The sequence below is a fragment of the Sorex araneus genome, chromosome 5 (assembly GCF_027595985.1).
Source record: "Sorex araneus isolate mSorAra2 chromosome 5, mSorAra2.pri, whole genome shotgun sequence".
In the NCBI taxonomy this organism is placed as follows: Eukaryota; Metazoa; Chordata; class Mammalia; order Eulipotyphla; family Soricidae; genus Sorex; species Sorex araneus.
The window spans coordinates 28,536,841-28,543,223 of NC_073306.1; positions in this window are offsets into that span (position 1 = coordinate 28,536,841).

Here is a 6,383-nt window from a genome sequence, read left to right on the forward strand (position 1 = left end):
CCTCCAGCCTGCCTCCTGGGGGCCCCACGCTCTGAGCAGACTCAGGTCAGAACTGAACCTGGGCCAGGCCAGGGCCATCCTGTGCCTGAGTGAGTGAGGGAAGGAACGGGTGGGTTGCTGCTGGCTGCAGTTCCGAGAAGGCCAGAAAGGGGCGAGCCCTGCAGACCCCCTCCTCGGTGCCATCCCAGGAGGCACAATCACCCCTTCTCCCGGGCCCGTGCAGCTCCTCTGCCCACACGTCTGTACCCACAGCTGAGTCTGCCCCGCGGGGCAGGAGATCCCCGAGGAAGGGCTGAGGAAAAGGGGGTGAAGATCAGGAGGAGCGGGACGTGAGGCACCAAGGCTTCGAGGGCAGGCGCCTCAGCTCCCGTGGGAAAGGAGGCCCGGAAGAGCTGGGCCTCAGGTCCCAGGGTCTCATGCTGCCACGCACTGTCCCTGCAGGTCCAGCTGACAAGAGGAGTCTTGGCAGACTGAAGGGAGGCTCCCTGGGTCTAGTATGGTTGGAACCGTGTGAGCTGACATGCACCCCGCCGGCCCGGCAGCACCCGTGAAGAGGCAGTGGGCCTCAGTCCTGTCTTTGGAGGAATGCCTTGGCGAAGCCTGAAGCAGCTGCCTCACCTGCAAGGTGAGCCAGGGGGAACTGGGGCTCGGGACCCCCAGGCAGTGGGAAGGGGCCCAAGGCCCCGATGGATTTCTATTCTGGGACCCTAGAGTCAGAGTCCAGAGCCCTGAGGCCCAGGAACCCCCAGCCTCTGGCGCACGGTGTGGGCTTGGGGATCCGGGCCTGGGAGAGGCTGCTGCAGAGCAATGCCTGGAGCGCAGCTGCTCCTGGTCCTGCCCAGGAGACTCAACTCCAAGTCTGAAAACTGGGCGTTTGCTCCCGGTCCCCAGAACTGCAGGCCAAATGGGGCAAGGCTGCAGCCTCCCAGAAGGTCTGCGTGTCTGGTCAGGCTGGAGCCTGAAGACCACTATGGGTGACAACACAATAGCGGGGGCTGTTCTGTCTGTTCACTTAGGGCAGGTAGATTTCCCAGGGGGAGCTGAGTGATCTTTTTTTTTTTTTTTTTTTTTTTTGCTTTTTGGGTCACACCCAGCAATGCACAGGGGTCACTCCTGGCTCATGCACTCAGGAATCACCCCTGGTGGTGCTCAGGGGACCATATAGGATGCTGGGATTTGAACCCGGGTCAGCCGGCCGTGTGCAAGGCAAACGCCCTACCCGCTGTGCTATCACTCCAGCCCCCTGAATGATCTTTTTGTCTGAAAAGGGGGTAAAGTAATAAGTTTAGGTGTCTCTGTTCTAGAGGCACCCGAATTTGCATGGCCCAGGCCCCAGCCCCACCTGGCCTGTCTGAGTCTTCCTGCGGCTCCGGGGCTCCTGTTTCCAAGAGAAATTTTTTTTTTCGTTTTGGGTCACACCCGGCGATGCACAGGGCAGACTCCTGGCTCTGCACTCAGGAATTACTCCTGGTGGTGCTCAGGGGACCATATGGGATGCTGGGAATCGAACCCCGGTCAGCCGCGTGCAAGGCAAACGCACTACCCGCTGTGCTATCGCTCCAGCCCCTCAGAGAGAATCTTAAGGGGAACCACACCAGGCGCCTCCCTCCTGTCTGCTTCACACAAGTATGTGTTGAGGAGCGGGAGGGCCGGGAAGGGCCGGCTCAGGTGGGGACCGCAACAAAGGGCGGCTTTGTGCGCACACGCGGCTCACGCTCACGCCCGCACACACCCGCCCACACGGGCTCTTTCCAAGAACAGGCGTCCAGCCTGCCTGCCAAGATAAAGGAGCGGGCGCTGGCCCCCAGGAGGAAATAGCGCTCTGGCGGCCTTTGTTGTTCAAAGGGCTTTGTGAGATCTCCAGGCTCCTCTTGGAAGGGAACCCGCTGAGTGTCACAGTCTCCACAGCTGGAGACACAGGCCACAGGCAGCCCTTGGGTGGGGGGTGGGGGGGCTAGGCTGGAGCCCCAGGATAGAATCCCCCCTTTCATTGCTCTCTCATTCCCTTCCACCAGCCTGGAACTTCCTCACCGATCCCTGCTCCTACCCACATTGATCCCCATTTTACAGACCATAAAACAAATCCCCAGAAGCCCAGCTGCTGACTCCAAGTGACTTAACCTGAGAAACAAAACTGTCCAGCACAGGACTGGCTCAGCCCCAAGCCGAGTTCTGAACCACGGGCTGGGCTTAACAAAGTCTGACTCAGACTGATCCCCACACCTTTCTCACTGATCCCTGCTCCTCCCTCACTGATCCCTTGTCCTCCCTCACTGATCCCCACTCCTTCTTCACTGGTCCCTAGTCCTCCCTCACTGATCCCCGTTCCTCCCTCACTGATCCCTGTTCCTCCCTCACTGATCCTTGCTCCTCCCTCACTGATCCCTGCTCCTCCACACGGATCCCTGGAGAAATATGACCACCCACAGACACAGCCCCTGGGAGATGGGCTTGGGAAGCCGCAGCTGCAGAAAGGGGAGGCATGCAGATGGGTGGGAGAGGCCTCTGGGGAGTCCTGAAGCCACAGAAGGACACGTGGACAGGATCAAGGGGTGAGACGGGTGTATCATTTGTGGTGTCTAGTGCAAAAAGGAAATGCCCCTTGTTTAAAACTGAAGAACCTAGGGGGCGAGGAAGAGTATGGTAGAGTATAGTATTTGCCTTGTATGCAGCTGACTCCAGTTCGGTCCCCGACACACTGTACAGTCCACGTAGCACCACTGCCTGGGGGTCCCGAGCCCCAGTAGAAACAGGTCCAAGAGCAAGTCCTGAGCACTGCTGGGTTTGGGCCCACCCCCACTTCCAGGAAGGATTTGAGGGATGGGAAGAGGGCATATGCCTTGCATGTGCAAAGACCCAGCTCCAACCCGCACAGTTCACGGTGCCCACACTCCAGCAATGCTGAGTCCGGGTCGAGAGGCCCTTAGCAAGCCTTGCCTGAGCCTTGAAATGTTCAGCCTGGTTAACTAAGTGTCACTGGGGTGGTCCTGAATACCCAGGAGTCCCATTTGGTAGCCCTCCCCCCTAAATAAAGGACAAAAATGAGATAATAAAATCGAAGGGTTTTTTGTTGTTGTTGTCGTCGTTTCTTTTATTTATTCTATTTTAGTTCTTGGTTTGGGGGCCACACCCAGCAGTGCTCAGCAGTTACTCCTGGCTCTGCACTCAGGAATCACTCCTGGCAAGCTCAGGGGCCATATGAGATGCCAGGGATCAAACCCATAAGTCACTCACAAGGCAACCCCCTTATTTGCTGTACTAGCTTTACAGCCCCTGTTGCTTTTGTTTATTTGCAGGTGGGGGCTGGGGGGGAGGGCATAGCTGACTGTGCTCAGGGCTTCCTCCTTGCTCCGCACTCAGGGATCACCACTGCTGGGGATTGAGCCCAGGTGCCCAACTGCAAGGCAAGCACCCTGCCGGCTGTACTTTCACTCCAGCCCCCTAAAATTGAGGAATTTGCGGCCAACCCAGATTTGATCCCTGGCACCAGGTATGGTTCCCTGAGCACTGCCAGGAGTGATTCCTGAGTGCAGAGCCAGGAGTAAGTCCTAAGCACCACCAGTTGTGGCCCAACTAATTAATTAAGTTTTAAAATAGAGGAATGTCTAAGATGGTGACCTCAGAAGGTCACAGGACAGGGACCCCGGGCGCTGTGTGATTCTGCGAGCCATGTACCCATGGCGGCAGGTCAGGTCAGGACGGCTCTGGGCTTGGGAGGCCGAACCTGGAAGTGAGAAAAGTTGGGGGGGACAGAGTAGAGGCTGGGCCTGACTCCCTCGGGTGTGTGGATGGTGCTTTGTGGAGAGTCTCTGGGGTCCTGGCAGGCTGCAGTGTGAGCAGCTGCGTGGGCTGGAAGCTCCCCTGAGAAGGCGTGTGGGGGGTGGGTGGGTGGGTGGCTACCACCTCGTGAACAGACCAGACTCTGTCTGTTTTGTGGGAGAGAAAGACACCCCGAGAACAAGGCCTCCAAAGGCAAGTCGGCAGTTCCTGTGCGTATGTAAGAGAAAGGGTGTGTGCGGGAAGGTTGTGAATAGAAGTGGGACGTGCAAGCATGCGTGCGTGCGTGCATGTGTGTGTGTGTGGCGGGGAGGGGGGGCTGACTGTGGGGACACATGTGTCTATTTTACAGCCCCCCGCCCCGGGCCTTGCTCTCTGCCTGATGCAAGAGGGTCCCACCCCGGGGTCTCTGTGGGGTCAGATACATTCCTGCCGACATAGGGTGGGCAGAGGCGGCTCCTGGGCCAGCCGGGCTGGGGTGATCCTGGGCCGGTGGTGTCAGGTTCCGGCGGCCCTCCCTCCGCAGCCCTGTGAGGGCCTTTGTTGGAAGTTCAGACCAAGTTGTCAGGGGGGCGGGCAGGAGGCCGCCTCCTAATCGGCTTTCCCAGAAGCCACAAGAGAATGAGAGATTGGGGGTAGGGGTGCAGGGGGCAGGCCTGTGAGAAAGAGGCGGAGGGGCAGGGCCCACCTACCAGCCCTAAAGGGGGTCCATCCTCAACCACCCCCTCCAGTAGGGCCCCTACGGAAGGCTCGGGTGCCTGAACAGCTGGGGCCAAGATCAATGACAAGAGGATTGGGGAGATGCTTCAGGGAGCCCCACCCGGGCGATCTGAGCACTGACTCCATTCTAGGGACAGGGTCACTGAGCCCCGAGTCCCCCAAGACCTTCTCTTCTCAGTCCCATCTGAGCCTCCCAGGAAGGAGGTTGGACACGATCAGTGCTTCCCATTCAGCAGACTGAGGACCAGTGAGGCCCATAGAGCAGCTTGTCCATGTCCCTCGTGTCCCTCAGGGCTGGGCTCAGCCTCTCCCTGTGCCATCTCACCCCCACCACGCTTGCCAGCAGCCCCCAGGGGGATGAGCACAGATTCCGAGGCGAGCTGGTTTAGACCTTGTTTGCCCATGAGTGGCTGTGTGGTCCCAGGCAAGTTATTGAACCTCTCTGTGCCTCAGCCTCCTGGTCTGTAAAATGCGGGTAGGAACATGACTGGTGTGTACAGTTGTGGAGGATTAAGTGGCTTAATGTGTGTCAAGAACTGAAAAGATAGGACAGCGGGTTGGGCATTGCCCTGCATATGGCCAATCCAAATTCGATCCCCAGCAACCCTTATGAAACCCAAACCCCCAGAAATCCCTGAGTGCAGAACCAGGAATCACTGAGCACTGCCAGGAGTGGCCCCTAAATAAGCGATAAAGAAAGAAAACAGCGTGTCAAGAGCTGCAGTATGCACGGAGAATGGGCTGTCTGAGGGCTTGTTACAAGGGGAAGAAACCAGCTGGTCAGCGGGTCAGGCAACCTCCTCTGGGGTCTCCTCCAGTCCAGCCCCTAACCTAGGGAGGACACCTTCCACACAGCAGACACGGGCAGCTGAGATCCCTTCCCCCACGGGTCATCCTTCACCCCCACTCACCCCCTTCACCCTGCTCACCTCTGCTCACCCCCACTCACCCCCATTCACCCTGCTCACCTCTCCTCACCCCCATTCACCCCCGCTCACCCCTGCTCACCTCTGCTCACCCCCATTCACCCTTACCTCTGCTCACTCTTTCTTCACCTCTGCTCACCCCCATTCACCCTTACCTCTGCTCACTCTTTCTCACCTCTGCTCACCCCCATTCATCCCTGCTCAGTGCCACTCATTCCCATTCACTCCTGATCACCCCCACTCCCGCACTCTCTCCCACCCCCTCTCACCTCTCTCACCTCCACTCACTCGTGTTCACCCCACCCTGATCCAGCAAGGTGCACCCCAATCCCCTTGTGCTTGCAGACCCCAGATAAATTTTGCTCTTAACCCCCCTTTCGGTGCCCCCTTGGTCTCCAGTTCCCAGGGGCGTCTGCCACTCAACTCTGCCCAGGCCATGATGACCCCCTGTCCTTTTCTCTGGCCTCTTCCACCCCATGCAGCATACAGCCAAGGATGGAGTGGGTGGGACGAGAGCTACTACAAGGCAAGTCTGAGCTCCCCCACTGAGAACAGCCCCTTGGGCTGGAAGCCAAGCTATCGGTTTCCCTTTCCAACACCACCTCCTGCCGCGCCCCCCCACCCACCCCCCAGCTGACTGGCCGCTCACTCCCCAGGGGCTCAGCTCAGTCCTTGGGCTTTTCAGAGCCCAGCCTCTGCCCACACACTGGTGACTCAGTTCCAAAGCACCCCCCCTCCCAGGGTCCTTCCTGGCCTCCTCAGAGGCTCTGTACTGCCCTGTCCTCCGAGGGTCTGTGTTGAATCCTGGGAGCAGAGCGGGTTTCTGCCAGGCATACAGCAGGCGCTGTCAGACGCTGCTGTCAGGGTAGGCCCCGCACGGACTCAAGTATGTGGAGCCCAGGGAGATTGGAGCAGACATTTGATCAGCCAGCCCCTCCCTGGGGGGTAATCCAGGGAGTA